Source organism: Artemia sp. Qi Xiang Cuo, chromosome 20, assembly GCF_049724085.1.
Source record: "Artemia sp. Qi Xiang Cuo chromosome 20, ASM4972408v1, whole genome shotgun sequence".
NCBI lineage: Eukaryota > Metazoa > Arthropoda > Branchiopoda > Anostraca > Artemiidae > Artemia > Artemia sp. Qi Xiang Cuo.
In genome coordinates this window covers 15048983-15066085 of record NC_142813.1, presented here as the reverse complement: position 1 = coordinate 15066085, position 17103 = coordinate 15048983, and the positions used below count along the sequence as shown (strand labels likewise).

General features: G+C 38.5%; 1 protein-coding gene across 2 annotated transcripts in view; it reads left to right on the top strand.

The window, feature by feature from the left end:
• Positions 1-17103, top strand: part of gwl (serine/threonine-protein kinase greatwall) — a 148761-nt gene that overhangs the window by 36839 nt on the left and 94819 nt on the right. The window lies entirely within an intron of this gene.

Below are 17103 nucleotides of genomic sequence, written 5' to 3'. Positions count from 1 at the left end.
CGGATGATTCAAACGATGATTGCAGCAAAAGAGGAGTGGTTCCTTTATCATTATTTTAAACTTATGGAGTCCGAAGGAAAACTACATTTTTTATCCATAATTCTTTTTTCAACAATAGAGTCGCCATGGAATTTTTACTTTTAACGGTATATTGGTACGTTTTGTGAGAAAAGATCTTGTTTCAAGGTTAGTGTAGTAGCCCACTCAGCCCGGGGGGCAATGTCCCTAAATTAAGTAGTAGTTATAATCTTTACAGGTACATGTGGTAGAAATAGTGGACATGTTGTACCTTGTAAAAGCAGGAATCATACAATCTATTTAAATACGTATACCTACAGGCACAAATTAGGTCAATGACCTATTCAGACCACCCCGGCTCCCTCTCAGCCCTAACGTTTCAGCAAAAAAGTAGGTATGTTGCATCTTTCATTCAGTCTTTAAACTGTGAGGACTTAAGCAGGATTATACTTTGTCTTTAATTGGATTGCACAATTTGCGAAACTGTTGAAAGTAAGAAAATTACGAAATATTACATATTTTCTGATAGCGAAATACTATAACTTACCGACGGCTTAATCGAATACGGACTAAGATCTTTGATTGTCATTTAGATTATGGGAAGTAAGTTTTTGTGCCCTGTAAAAGAGATTTAGCGTGTATTTGTCCAGTTTTGAATTTTTTACAGAGACAAATTATTAACAAGGCGAATAAGGATGGTGTTGTTAAACTAGCAGCGAAATTTTTCGGAAAAAATGCATTTAAAGAGACTATTGAAATCTGTCGTGATATTTTTAAAGTGGATATTCTTGAGAGGCGCCGAGGCTCACATCCGAGTTCAGCTTTTATGGCCGATTTTTAAGAATTGCTATCGGACTGAATCTCGAAAGATGATCCTGTTCCACGATTTGCGATTATGGACCCGTCAGAGGTTCCGGTTTTTCCAAGCGAACCAAATACTATTGTGGCATCAAGATTAAATGACTGTGTTCGAATGTTAAATTTCCTCGTTGAAAAACAAGAGTCTGTTAGCACAGATATGAATGAACAAAAGTGTTTGTGGTCGTTCCTTCCTAAGCCAGAAAATGCTACAGTTCCTGTTATTTTTAGTAGTTTACCTACTATTATGCAGTCTTTCAAACCCGCTAAGCAGCGCGAGTTTATTTTAAATTTAGGATGCTTAGACAAAGTCGACCATGTTGAGCAACGGAGAGATAGGCTAATGGTGTTTATGAAAGATAATGATTCTGCCTCATCGGTGGTAAGTGCACTGCCACCCGGTTCACGCATCAGTGCTAAGGTCGTAAAGAAGGAACATCTGAGAATTATACGTATTGAAAAGGGCTTTGATGAATCAACTATAACAGGTCTAGTTAACTCTGTTGTGCAAGCAAAGCGCTTTGGAGGTAGTTCAGTCGTGCAGTTGTCCTTTAAGTCTCAACTAAATCTCGATATCGCTCTAAAGCATAGCATCAAAATTAATTATTCGCTTTTCCGGGTGTCAACTCCCCTGAATTGACCCAAGCAGTGCTATAAATGCCAAGGCTTTCATCATTTTGCTCGTGAATGTATGAACGAACTTAAATTTGGTAACTGTACCGGGCCCCATGTTAATAGCCGTGATAATGCATGCTCAGCCTCTACTGTGATTATTTGAAAAAAACTACGTTTTCTAAAGAGTTAAAGAGGCTGAGTTACAAGGTCGAACCTTAAAACGTACAGGGATTAGGAGGCACAGTTGGGGGCTGCCGCCCCCAAACCCCCGATTTTGCAGCCTGTAAATAAATAAAAATAGTTTTTTAAACTGAAAGTAAGGAGCGACATTAAATGTTAAAACGATCAGAAATTATTCCGTATATGAAAGGGGCTGTGCCCTCCTCAACGCCTCGCTCTTTACGCTAAAGTTTGACTTTCTCACAACTCTTTTTTTTAAACAATAAAAACTTTAGCGTAAAGAGCGAGGAGTTGAGGAGGGCACAGCCCCTTTCATATACGGAATAATTTCTGATCGTTTTAAGATTTAATGTCGCTCCTTACTTTCACTTTAAAAAACTTTATTTATTTATTTACAGGCTGCAAAATCGGGGGTTTGGGGCGGCAGCCCCCCAACTGTGCCTTCTAATCTCTGTACGTTTTAAGGTTCGACCTTGTAACTCAGCCTCTTTAACTCTTTAGAAAACGTAGTATTTTTCAAATAATTTCTGCACGTTTTTGTACAGTTTATTACTTATTATTGCTTGACTAACTGTTAGATGATTGTGTAGTATTCTTTTCTTTCTCGACAGGGTGTTTTAAGGGTCGACCTTGTAACTCAGCCTCTTTAACTCTTTAGAAAACATAATTTTTTTCAAATAATTTAAAAAAGAAACTGAGTTTTTTTCTTAAATTTAAATTCAGTATATAAAAAATTTGATATAACGGTGAATCGAACTCGGGTTTTCCGCCTGACAGCCAGGAGTCTCACAGCTACACTAAAGAGGCATAATTGAAATTGTTTTTTAGTAAGGTGATGAATCTTTTTGACGCAAGCAAAACTTGATATTTGGTTTTTGGAAAACAGGGAAGGAGTGATCAGATTGAGCTGAAATTTCGAGGATAAGTTCCCAGGCTCCAGGAAAGCTTAGCCTCTAAATTTCAGCCCGATCAGACAACGTTAAAGGGGGGTTGTGGTGGGAAAAATTAACATGGGCTAATATAGGAAAACAAGGTTTTTCGTAAATGTAAATTCGGGGGATAATTTTTTCGGTCTGAAAATATCAAAAGGCCCTAACAGGTCGAATTATGCTTCGAATGAGTCCTCATTCAACCGGATCCGTTGCCAACTGTGGCCTGTAGGCGTGGCTAAGAAAAAAAAAGAAATGATGATGAATTTTCAGTGGCTATATTTGGTTTTTTGAAAACAGGGAAGGAGTGATCAGATTGAGCTGAAATTTCGAGGATAAGCTCCCGGGCCCTAGAAAAGCTTAACCTCTAAATTTCAGCCCAATCGGACAACGTTAACGGGGGGCTGTGGTGGGAGGGTCCAAACTTCCGGCCCAGTTTACCCCATGAAGATAAAGTCGGAGGAGGATGAAATTTTACAAGTTTCTTAGTTTGAGCTTGGGCTACAAAATGCGATTACCGCCGTCTCTCTGCGACCTCTAGGACATGAAATCGCTTAACATTGTGGTGGGTCGCCTCTTTATAGAGTCACAAGTGTGCCTCCTTGATCACAACTAAAGAAAAGTTCTTGTGTTAGTCTAGCCTAAACTTAGCTTCAAGACTATTGTCTTCTCAAAGTGTTCTCTCTGGGAGCTTTGTCTTCAGGATTTGCAGTCAGAACTCTGTCCACACTGACATGTTATCCCTGTACGTTTTAAGGGTTGACCTTGTAACTCAGCCTCTTTAACTCTTTAGAAAACGTAGTTTTTTTCAAATAATACACATAAAAAGGTTAGACATGCTTTGTTATGAAAATTGACGCGCAGATATTTTCATAAAAAAGCATGTCTAACCTGTTTATGTGTATTATTTGAAAAAAAAACTAAGGTTTTTCGTAAATGTAAATTCGGGGGATAATTTTTTCGGTCTGAAAATATCAAAAGGCCCTAACAGGTCGAATTCTGCTTCGAATGAGTCCTCATTCAACCGGATCCGTTGCCAACTGTGGCCTGTAGGCGTGGCTAAGAAAAAAAGAAGAAATGATGATGAATTTTAAGTGGCTATATTTGGTTTTTTGAAAACAGGGAAGGAGTGAGCGGATTGAGCTGAAATTTTGAGGATAAGCTCCCGGGCCCTAGGAAAGCTTAACCTCTAAATTTCAGCCCAATCGGACAACGTTAAAGGGGGGCTGTGGTGGGAGGGTCCAAACTTCCGGCCCAGTTTACCCCATGAAGATAAAGTCGGAGGAGGATGAAATTTTGCAAGTTTCTTAGTTTGAGCTGGGGCTACAAAATACGATTACTGCCGTCTCTCTGCGACCTCTAGGACCTGACATCGCGTAACATGGTGGTGGGTCGCCTCTGTATAGAGGCACAAGTGTGCCTCCTTGATCACAACTAAAGAAAAGTTCTTGTGTTAGTCTAGCCTAAACTTAGCTTCAAGACTATTGTCTTCTCAAAGTGTTCTCTCTAGGAGCTTTGTCTTCAGGATTTGCAGTCAGAACTCTGTCCACACTGACATGTTATCCCTGTACGTTTTAAGGGTTGACCTTGTAACTCAGCCTCTTTAACTCTTTAGAAAACGTAGTTTTTTCAAATAATACACATAAACAGGTTAGACATGCTTTGTTATGAAAATTGACGCGCAGATATTTTCATAACAAAGCATGTCTAACCTGTTTATGTGTATTATTTGAAAAAAAACTAAGGTTTTTCGTAAATGTAAATTCGGGGGATAATTTTTTCGGTCTTAAAATATCAAAAGGCCCTAACAGGTCGAATTCTGCTTCGAATGAGTCCTCATTCAACCGGATCCGGTGCCAACTGTGGCCTGTAGGCGTGGCTAAGAAAAAAAGAAGAAATGATGATGAATTTTAAGTGGCTATATTTGGTTTTTGGAAAACAGGGAAGGAGTGATCGGATTGAGCTGAAATTTCGAGGATACGCTCCCGGGCCCGAGGAAAGCTTAACCTCTAAATTTCAGCCCAATCGGACAACGTTAACGGGGGGCTGTGGTGGGAGGGTCCAAACTTCCGGCCCAGTTTACCCCATGAAGATAAAGTCGGAGGAGGATGAAATTTTGCAAGTTTCTTAGTTTGAGCTTGGGCTACAAAATGCAATTACCGCCGTCTCTCTGCGACCTCTAGGACATGAAATCGCTTAACATTGTGGTGGGTCGCCTCTTTATAGAGGCACAAGTGTGCCTCCTTGATCACAACTAAAGAAAAGTTCTTGTGTTAGTCTAGCCTAAACTTAGCTTCAAGACTATTGTCTTCTCAAATTGTTCTCTCTGGGAGCTTTGTCTTCAGGATTTGCAGTCAGAACTCTGTCCACACTGACATGTTATCCCTGTACGTTTTAAGGGTTGACCTTGTAACTCAGCCTCTTTAACTCTTTAGAAAAGTATTTTTTTTCAAATAATACACATAAACAGGTTAGACATGCTTTGTTATGAAAATTTACGCGCAGATATTTTCATAACAAAGCATGTCTAACCTGTTTATGTGTATTATTTGAAAAAAAACTAAGGTTTTTCGTAAATGTAAATTCGGGGGATAATTTTTTCGGTGTGAAAATATCAAAAGGCCCTAACAGGTCGAATTCTGCTTCGAATAAACCCTCATTCAACCGGATCCGTTGCCAACTGTGGCCTGTAGGCGTGGCTAAGAAAAAAAAAGAAATGATGATGAATTTTAAGTGGCTATATTTGGTTTTTTGAAAACAGGGAAGGAGTGATCGGATTGAGCTGAAATTTCGAGGATAAGCTCCCGGGCCCTAGGAAAGCTTAACCTCTAAATTTCAGCCCAATCGGACAACGTTAACGGGGGGCTGTGGTGGGAGGGTCCAAACTTCCGGCCCAGTTTACCCCATGAAGATAAAGTCGGAGGAGGATGAAATATTGCAAGTTTCTTAGTTTTAGCTTGGGCTACAAAATGCGATTACCACCGTCTCTCTGCGACCTCTAGGACCTGAAATCGCTTAACATTGTGGTGGGTCGCCTCTTTATAGAGGCACAAGTGTGCCTCCTTGAAATGCGCAAATTGTGGTGGAAAACACAGAAGCAACAGCTTCTCCTGCGCCGTGTTGAAGAGCCGTATGCCTGTTGGTGCTTCGAGCACTCAAGCTTGAGGCTAATACCCCCCCCCCCCCACAAGTATGGACCTTTGCACCGAACCGGACGGTGTAAACCTGTATTTTCAGAACATAAATGGAGCTAGAGATAAGTTAATAGTTTGAGCCGAAATACTCAAGTCATTCAGAATGGTGTGTATAGTAGAGCACCAGTTAAGTGGCGTTAGTAGTAATCAGTTGGAAGTTTCTTTTGAACACGAGTTCTTCATCCGTCCTGCGAAAATCACAAGAGGTCGTCCCTCTGGCGGCATTATGATTGGAGTAAATAAGAGCCTTAAGTGTGTTTTACTTGAAACGACTGATACTTCTGTTGCGGTTGATCTAGGTTATACCGTAATTCTTGCAGTTTATATGCCTACTAATTACAGAAACGAACAATTTAACGAACGTTTTGCTAAAGCATGTGCAAGTGTCTCAAAATTTCTCATAAAATACGAACGTCTGGTAAAGCCATTTTGCTTTGTGGCGATTTTAACACTGACCTTACTATTCCGAGTTTACTCTTGTCCCAGATCGTATTATCATCACTTCCGAAAGATCTAACTGTGGCAACGAATAGCAGAAATTATAGTTATGTTCATAATTCAGGTAGTGTGGCAAATTTGGACTTTATAATCTCAGTTCTTGAATCGTTAAAAAAGTCTCTTGTTAAAGTATCGGATGAAATATTGATTAGGGATCATTCTTACCTTGAAGTGTCTGTTGTTTTAAATGTTTTTTGTCATAAGCGTTGTAGTTGGAAATGGTTTCAAAAACAGCTATGGGATAGGATAGACGTAAACTTATATCAGTGCGTATTAGATGATATTCTCGGTAGAATTAGAATTCCTTTTCATCTCCTCACAAATCACAGTCTCAAAAATGTCATTCGTTGGAATTAGATATGTATTATATTGAAATAGTTCATACTATGAAAGTTGCGGCTTCCTTTGCGATCCCTGTTATTAGAGTCCGTAAAAATACACAAAAAAAGGGATGGTCTGTTATACCTGGGTTGGGCGAAGCAAAAGAGAAATATCGGCTATGGCATCATATTTGGGATCAATTTGACCGACCGAGAAATGACCCCCTTTTCCAGATAGTTAAATCAACAAAAAAGAAATATATAAAGTTAGTGGCAACATGGAAGAAACAACAAGTAAAAGATATATCAACCAAAATTAGGAATAATCCAAAATTACTTTATAGTGAGGTTCATAGATTAACGCAATCATCAGCTGATCTATCAGACCACATCCCGCTGGAACAATAGTAAGGACACTTTACTTCAGTATTTTCGTCCAACCCACCATCAACTGAATTGAGTTATCGTGAATTGTTATATAAGCATTTTTCTTAGTTGAACCCATATAAAAACCTAGTTTGTTTTTCTCCGTCTTCGGTTTTGATTAAAATTAGATCACTAAAATGTGGGAAGGCCCCAGGTCCAGATGGTTTGTTATCAGAGCACCTTTTGTATGGTACTACAAAAATACTAGAACATTTTACGTTATTATATCAAGTAATAGTAATCCAGCATTATGTCCCTTCATTGATGGGAGAAGGTAGAGTAGTTTGTATACGCAAGAAGGGCAAGGATCCTTCATATTGTCCATCGTATAGACCTATAACACTTTGTTCTGTTATTAGTAAATTATTTGAAAATATTTTACTCCCATATTTATCAACAAAATGTGATGTGGGGGACCATCATTTAGGTTTTTGAAGTGGTGTAGGGGTTCAAAATGCACACGCAATATTTCTAGAAATATTGTAATACCATCATAACTTTAAAAAACAACCATTTGTGTGCGGAGTTGATATTTCAAAAGCGTTTGATAGTGTGTTGCATAACCACGCTTTTTTATCATAGTTGCGTAGTGGAGTGGACCCATTTATAAGCCAGTGTTTGACGGGTTGGTATTGTAATTCATCTATGAGAATTTTTTCGGGAGGGCAACTTTCAGACCGAATTTGTTTACGTCGTGGAGTTAAACAAGGGTCAGTTCTTAGCCCCGTTATATTTAATAACGCAATTAGAACAGCCACACGGTACCTACCCCCATATGTGATTGACGGTATCGACATTAGCCACTTATCGTATGCTGATGATATTTTGTTATTTTCGGACAATTTAATATCAATACAGAATGTAATTAACATATTACATTCACATCTGCGGGAGATAGGATTAGAGATTGAACCTACTAAAACAGAATTCCTAGTGACAGGCAATAACAGTGATTTCCAGCATCATTCAATTAGGGTGGGATCACTTAATATCTTTAATAATGATTCTATTAATTACCTTGGTTTGCCTTTTGGCCCGACAATTAAAGCTACGTGGGAGTTGTACTGGTATAAATGTTTTTACTTTTATAACTTTAATAAATCAAATAATATTAACATTTTGATTACTAAATGTCAGTATATGTATATTAAACGGACAATGCACTTTCATTTGTATTTTTCAGTAAAGTGCAAATTTTGTTCTGGCCTTGGGAAGGCATAGGGATTTTGCGCCCAACTTATGACAGTTTCTGTTCGTTTTGAGTTTGACTTGGTTAATTATTGTACTTTCTTTTCGTTTTGGGTTCCATTTACTTATAAATGCTGATTTGTGGTAGTTTCACGCTTGGTAGATTATTTGATTTTAGTTTTGCTCATTTTTTGTTTAATGGAGTTCTTTACTTTTCTTTGAAAAACTTACTTTGCGGAAAAGATTTTTTTAAAATTAATTTCTGTTCGTTTTATATTAACATAGTCTTTTCAGGGAGAAAGAAAATAATACTTTAAATCTTTTCGTTTTTAAGACTACATAGTTTGGCCTGCTATTTGTATGCCGGAGAAGAATTTTCAGCAGTTTTTAACAGCATACACCCTTTTAAAAATCTGGACACAAATAGTACTGTTTAATTTAGTTTCTTAACTCCTCTAGTTGACCTGTAATGGAAAACTTGATACCATTCGTAAAAAAATCTGTTTACTTTCTTTGATAGCTTGGATACACTTCCGCTATTTGGATTTGGTTGAATTTTAAGAGCAGAAGTAGCCCCGAACGTTTGAACATAATACCCTCAGTCGTTCTTGGGATACTGCTGAGATGCCTTATTGGGAATTAGCATTATCACAGTGCATTTTGATTTAATCTTAAGTCAACATTTTGTTTTTAAACATATAAAAATTGGAAGACTAAAATCTATTCTATAAATCATATACAACAACTTTCTGTATAAACCTTATATGCCCCCAGGGTATAATTTACAACCCTTGCACTGAGGGCTCTGGGGGGTTTTTCATCCTAAAAAACCTAATTTCCAGAACTTTCAACTACGTTGAACAAAATGGATATCTCAAAGTTTTGATTGGAGTGTTTGGGAAAATGGTTGGCATGAGAAGTACATTAGTTGCTATTGAATCACTTTCAACTATTAAAAAAGGCAATAATCCTTTAAGTTTACCATTGAATGGGCCATTTGGAAGTTTCTGACACAACTGCTTAAATAAAAACCGTATTTGCCCACAGGGCGTGAGCTACAACCCTTGCCCTCAGGGCTTTGGGGGGAGGGGTTGTCATCCTTAAAGACCTAACTTCCGAAACTTTCAACTACCTTAAATAAAATGGCTACCTAAAAATTTTGATTGGATGTGTTTTGGGAAACGGTGGGCGAGAGAGGGGGGTTAGTTGCCCTCAAATCACTGTCGACTATTAAAAAAGGTACTAGTCCTTTGAATTTCAAATCAGATGAGAGCTTTTTCAAGTTTCTACAACAAAGATTTCAATAAAAAAACTTATATGCCCCCAGGGTATAACTTATAATCCTTGCCCTGAGGGTTGTGGGGGAGTGTCCTCCTTAAAAATATGTTTTCTATCTGGAAATCAACTACCCTGAACAAAATGGCTATCACAAAATTTTTATTGGATGTGTTTGGGGGAATGATGGGAGCGGTGGGGGGGGGCTAGTTGCCTTCCAATCACTTTCGACTATTAAAAAGGGCACGAGCCCTTTGAATTTCCAGTCGAATGAGCTTTTATTGAAGTTTCTACGACAACGACTTCGTTAAAAACCTTATATACCCCCAGGGCATAACTTAAAAGCCTTGCCCTGAGGGTTGTGGAGGAGTGTCCTCCTCAAAAACATATTTTCTATCTGGAAATCAACTACGCTGAACAAAATGGTTATCTCAGAATTTTGATTGGATGTGTTCGGGGAAATGATGGGCGTGGGGGAGGGGGATAGTTGCCCTCCAATCACTGTCGACTATTAAAAAGGGTACTAGCACTTTGAATTTCCAATCGAATGAGCCTGTTTTGAAGTTTCTACGACAACGCTTTGTATAAAAACCTCATATGTCCCCAGGGCATAACACAAAACTCTTGCCCTGAGGGTTGTGGGGGAGTGTCCTCCTCAAAAACATATTTTCTATCTGGAAATCACTTCTGCTGAATGAAATGGCTATCTAAAAATTTTTATTGGATGTGTTTTGGGGATTGATGGGCGTGGGGGGGGGGCTAGTTGCCCTCCAATCACTTTCGACTATTAAAAAGTGTACTAGCGCTTTGAATTTCCAATCGAATGAGCCTGTTTTGAAGTTTTCTACCACAACGCCTTCTATAAAAACCTCATATGCCCCCAGGGCATAACACAAAACCCCTACCCTGATGGTTGCGGAGGAGTGTCCTCCTCGAAAACATATTTTCTATCTGGAAATCAAGTACGCTGAACAAAATGGTTATCTTAAAATTTTGATTGGATGTGTTTGGGGGAATGATGGGCATGGGGGGGGGGGGCTAGTTGCCCTCCAATCACTTTCAACTATTAGAAAAGGGTACTAGCCCTTTGAATTTCAAATCGAATGAACCTTTCTTGAAGTTTCTACGACAACACCTTCTATAAAAACCTTATATACCCCCAGGGCATAACTTAAAACCCTTGCCCCGAGGGCTGTAGGGAAGTGTCCTCCTCAAAAACATATTTTCTATCTGGAAATCAACTACGCTGAACAAAATGGCTCTCTCAAAATTTTAATTGGATGTGTTTGGGGGAATGATGGGAGCGGTGGGGGGCGCTAGTTACCGTCCAATCACCTTCGACTATTAAAACAGGCACTAGCCCTTTGAATCTCCAATCAAATGACCTCTTTTTCAAGTTTCTACGACAGCACCTTCTATAATAACCTTGTATGCCCTCAGGCCACAACTTACAAAACTTGCCCCGAGGTCTGAGGGAGAATTTCCTCCTCAAAAATATATTTTCTATCTGGAAATAAACTACGCTGAACAAAATGATAATATCAAAATTTTTATTTGATGTGTTTGGGGGAATGATGGGCGTGAGGGGGGGGGGGGCTAGTTGCCCTCCAATCACTTTCGACTAAAAAAAAATGCAATAGCCCTTTAAATTTCCAATCGAATGGGCCTTTTATGAAGTTTCTACGACAACGCCTTCTATAAAAACCTTATGTGCCCCCAGGTCATAACTTAAAACCCTTGCCCCGAGGGTTGTGGGGGAGTGTCCTCCACAAAAAGATATTTTCTATCTGGAAATCAACTACGCTGAACAAAATACGCTAAACACCGTATTGGTTATAATTAGATTGTTATACCTACAAAATGATAACAGTATGTAGCCATTGCTGATTTCTTTTCCTACGCCAAATTTACCTTGGCTAGGATACCATCTATCCCTATTTCTACCGACCTTGGCATTAAAATCTCCTAAAAAAAACACCATATTTCTACGTGGGACCATGTCTATTTGCTCCTGGAACTGTAAGTAAAATTCATCTGAGTCACTAGTATCTCTGTCAGTCGGTTCTACAGGGGCATATACTACTATAACTGATACCCTGAACTTTTTAGTCAAAAAATTATCTATTAGTATTTTATTATCAATACCTTCCCAATGTAAACAAGACTTAGCAGCTTCCTTATTCATCATGAGCCCTACTCCCTGTCTATGTACCCATCCTTCCTGCCTGAGTAAACAAATTCTATTTCACCTAATTTCGTGCTTCCTACCCGTGGGATATGAGTTTCTCAAACTCCTAATCAGTCCAGTTTACCGTCTAAATTTGTCAGTCAAAATATTGAAGCGGTAGTTATTTTTTAACGTCGTAACATACCGAGTTCCAATCTTCATGTTCTTTAAATTGTTGAAATTATTTTGACCTCAGGAAAATGCTACTACTATTACTACTACTGCGACTGTTACTACAACTAAGGATAAGGGTGTGAAGGTGAAAATTAGAGCAAATATTCAGAGGGACTTAGAGCTAAATCAAAGCACACTTCGTGCATGCAGGTTGTCATAGCGGCGTATCTCGGAAGTGGCTTAGGATATTTAAGTGGAACTTTCAGGGAATGATTAGGGGGATGATTAATTGACCAAAAGGCAATATGTACACGCTACTACTACTAATTCTATTGCGACTACTCCTAAGGCTTAGGGTATTAAGGTGGAACTTTCAGGAAATGTTGAGGGGGGAGTTGAACTAAATTAAAACACACTATATGTATACAGATTGTCAAAAGGGCGTATCAGCAATATCTTAGAAACAGCTTAGAGTATTAAGTTGAAACTTCAAGAGCGTGATTATAGGGATATTTAACTGACCAAAAGACAATAAGTGCATAATGCTACAGATACTAGTACTACTCCTACTACTGTTACTGTTACTACTAATTCCCATACCGCTACTACTGTGACTACCACTACCACTAGGGTCAAAGGTATGAATGTAAAAATTTAAGGGAATATTGAGGCTGAAGTTGAACTAAATCAAAACAAACTGTGTACATGCACGTTTTCAAAAGGGGGTATCAACAATATCCTAGAAACAGCTTGGAATATTAAGTTGATACTTTAATGGCAGGGTAAACTGGTGTTGAGCTAGCCAAAAATGCACTTTACGAATGCTACTACTAATACTACAATTGCTACTGCTACTACTACTACTAAAGCTAAGGGTATTACGGTGAGAATTTCAAGGAATATTGAGAATATGTTGAACTAAATGAAAACACTCGGTGTGCATGCAGGTTGTCAAATGGACGGAACAGAAATGCCACAGGAAACGTTAAGTTGAAACCGCCAGTGTATGTTAACGGGGATTTAAAAAAAAACAAAAGATGCAATGTGCTCACTGTTGCTAATACTACTACAACTATTGCTATTATTGAAACTATGGGTATTAAGGTGAAGCTTTAAGGGAATGTTTAGAGGGTTTTTGAACGTAATATAAGCATGTTGATTGTCAAAAGGGTGTATCAGTTCAGCAATATCCGAAGAACGGCTTATAGTATTAAGTTGAAACTTTCAGGATATGTTGAGGGGAATTCTGAACTAACTAAAAAGCACTATCTGCGTGCTACAACTACTGCTGCTACTGAGGCTAATAGTATTAAGTTGAAGCTTTCAGGAAACAGTTAGGGGGATTTTTCACTTAATTAAAACACACTATGTACGTACAGGGTAACAAAAGGGGATATGAGCAGTATCTTAGGAACAGCTTTAAGTATTAAGTTCCAACTTTTAGGGCATGTTGAGGGAGAAGCTACTACTGCTTTGACTACTACTACGGTGGGTAAAGGTATGAACTCAGAACTTTCAGGGAATGTTTAAGGAGATGTTGAACAAAATAAAAAGACACTATGTGCAGTTTGTCAAAAGGGCGTATTAGCAATATCCCAGGAATGGCCTGGGCTATTAAGTAGAAACTTTCAGGGCATGTTAAGAGGATGTTGAACTAACCAAAAGGCACTATATGCATACTACAACTACAACTGGTACTACTACTGCTAATATAACCGCTACTGCTACTGCTGCTACGACTACTATTTTTAATACTATTGAAGCTAAGGGCATGACGGTGAAACTTTCAAGGAATGTTGAAGGAAATATTGAACTAAATTGAAACAAACTATGTCGACGCAGGTTATTAAAAGGGCGTTTCAGCTATATCCCAGGAAGAGCTTAGAGTATTAAAGTGAAACTTTGAGTGCATGTTGGAGGGGATGTTGAACCAATCAGAAGGTACTCTATGGATACTATCACTACTTCTTCTACTGTTACAACTAATGCCAAGGTATTAAGGAGAAAATTTTCAGCAAATGTTGAGGGGGATATTGAATTAAATTGCTACACGCTATTTGTGTGCACGCTGTCAAAAGAACGTATCGGCGATATCTCAGGAACGGATAAGAGCATTAGGTTAAAACTTTTAGGTTTTTTTTTTTGGGGGGGGGGGGTATGTTGAACTAATAAAAAATCCACTATGTGTATACTACTACTGCTAGTATTAGTGCTACTACTATAGATATCGTCACTACTATTACTAAGGCTTATGGTATTAGTGTGAAGCTTTCAGGGACTGTTGAGGGGTATGGGGGCTAAATCAAAACACCCCATAACACACTATGTGCATGCAGGTTATCAAATAGGAGTATTAGCAATATTTAAGAAACGGCTTAAAGCATAAGTTGAAACTACCAGGGAATGAGGAGGGGATAATGAACTAGGCCAAAAAGGTACAAAATGAATGCTATTGATGCTACTACTACCAATCCTACTACTTCTATCACTGCTATTACTCGCAATGCTCCTGCTATTGCTTCTGCTACTATGACTAATAAAATAGCTAATGCTAATGGTATTAGTAGAACTTCCAGGAAATGGGGTGGGCGGTGTTGAACTGAACCAAAATACACTATGTACATGCAAGTAGTCAAAAGGGAATATTAGAACTATTTAACGAAATGCTTAGAGTATTAAGGCCACACTTTCGGGGTAGTTTGAAAGGAGTTTTGAACTGAATCGAAACTATATACATGTGCGTTATCAAAGGAGTGTAATAGCAATATTCCCGCGACACCTTAGGGCATCAAGCTGAAACTTTCAGGGCTACTAAAATTACTACGACTTTTGTTACCACTTCTACTACTAGTGCTACTATTGAACTAAATGAGAATAGTTTTAAAGTATTCAGTTTGTCAAAATGGCATAGGTGGGATATCTTAGGCCTGAAATAGGGTGTGAAGTAGAAACGTTCAGTTAAAGTTTAAGTTGGTTTAAAATTAAATCGAAAGACACTATTTAATAGGGCCCGGCCGATATTGATTTTCAGGGTCTGATATTGATATATCGTTTTTTACCGATATGATACCAATATAATTTGCCGATAAATTTCCCTCCGGAAAAAAAAACCTTACCAAAAGTTTAAACTCTGATTCTCTGCCCGTTTTCATACTGACATGTTTCTCCCTGGTCTATTACATGCTAAATATTCACTCTATAATTCACTGTGGATTCCAAATAATGCAAAAAAAAAAAAAATAGGAAATATTTAGAAAAACAATTAAACCAAATACAGTTCTAGTCTGGACAGTGCTTAATAAGTCCTGTCCAACTGTGGACAGGACTGTGTCCAACTTGTAATGCAGAAAGCACAACTTTTCAGCATGTTCTCCTTTCAGAGACCTTCGTTTGTCATCATAAATGTTCCCAATTGTGCTGAAAACTCTCTTGGGACAGAAGAGGGCGGACAGCAGAGATGCTTCCGAGCAAGCTGTGCGAGTCTCTTGACACGACTGCTGTTATTTCGCCACCACTCTAACGGACAGTTTCTTTTTTTTTTTTTACCAATAACAGCTTCACTCATGCACCTTTCCAGTTGCTGATCAATATTATCTGCTGACTCTTCTTCCTCACTTGTTGAAGCTGCAAGCATGTTATCAAACAGGCAATCAATCAAACTTGCTGTTCCTACTCCCCTTCGTTTTGGGTTTTCCTCCTCTTCTGTTGCACTGACTAATTTTGTTTCTTTCAGTGTCTGACTCTGTCCTTCTTCTTGCAGCCACCTTTTAGCGTTGCTGAGTGCCTCTTGATTTAGGGGTCGGTGCTTGTATTTAAGACCCAGGAGACAAGCAAAAACAACTTCTCTGGTTGCACGTTCTTGAACTCACCATACATTTCGAACATCGCTGCTCCAGGTGTCTATTGACTAGTATTGACAAAAAATATTCTTTGACTTCATTTGACTCACCTCTGCTGCTCTCTATACCATGGTAATACTTAGCTGGTGGCTCCGCTCCCAAGGACTGGAAAAGTAAAAATTACCTGAGGAAATATGGTGCCATGTTCTGGATAAGTTGCGCACTAAATAAGATAATAATAATAATAAATGGCTGATATCCGATATTTTTTCTGATATACGATAATGACACTGACCCCCATATCGGCCCGATAATATGGGCTGGGCTGTACTATGTGCATGTTGGTTGTCAATAAGAAATTTCAGCAATATCTCAAAAGCGACTGAGGGTATTTAAGTTGAGACTTTCAGGGCTACTACTGTTACTATTTCTGCTCTTACTATTAAACTAAATCAAAAGGGTGTAAGTGCATCCAGGTTGTCAAAATAGCAAAGATACAATGTTTTAGGAATAGAATAGGGTATTAAGTTTTATTTTTTGCGGAAAGCTAAGGAGGTGTTAGACTAAATCAAAAGATACTAAGTGTCTCTAAATTGCCAAAAGGTCCTTTATCATTAAAAATTAAAAAAAAATTGTCCAACATATAAATCTTAAGCCAAAATCTAGATTCTTATTGAGCTAAAATAAAATAAAAAGGATTTTTTGACTGAAAGTAAGGAACAATATTAAAACTTAAAACGGAGAGAAATTATTCTGTATATGAAGGGGGATGCCCCTTCTTCAATCCCCGCTCTTTATGCTAAAGCTTTAAAGCTCTTTAAAAATATCTGTTATGCAAAATCAATGGCCCTTGTGCCTGAGTAGTCTTTCCTAAAGAACCAGGACAGAAATTTAAACTTTAGCCCAAAGACCAAGGGTTGAGGGAGGGGCATCTTCCCTCATATACGTTCATTTTAGGTTTTAATGGTGGTCCTTACTTTCAGTTGTAAAAACTTGTTTTTTCAATTTAATTTCTTACTGTTTTCAAATCGTGCCAGGAAATCCCCTTCCTTCCCCCGTGTAACATTTATCCTGAAAAATTTCCCCGGCAACTTCCCTCCCCGTAGAACATCCCCCCTCACTCCTCGCAGAAAATTACCCCCCCCCCCCAATAACAAATATTTTATGTCAACAGTATGGACAAATTGCGTAACTTACCGCCTTCCCCTGGTACTATGGATGGTTATGTCCTCACCATAAGCCTAGTTATTGAACCTTTCAACCATGCCGAATTAAATGGCTATCTTAAAATTTTAATTGGATGTCTGGGGAAAATCGGCATGGGAAAGGGATTAAGTGCCCGCCAATCTGTTTGGTCAGTTATAAAGCCACTAGAACTTTTGATTTCCATTCGAATGAGCTCTATCTCGATGTTTTAGGATC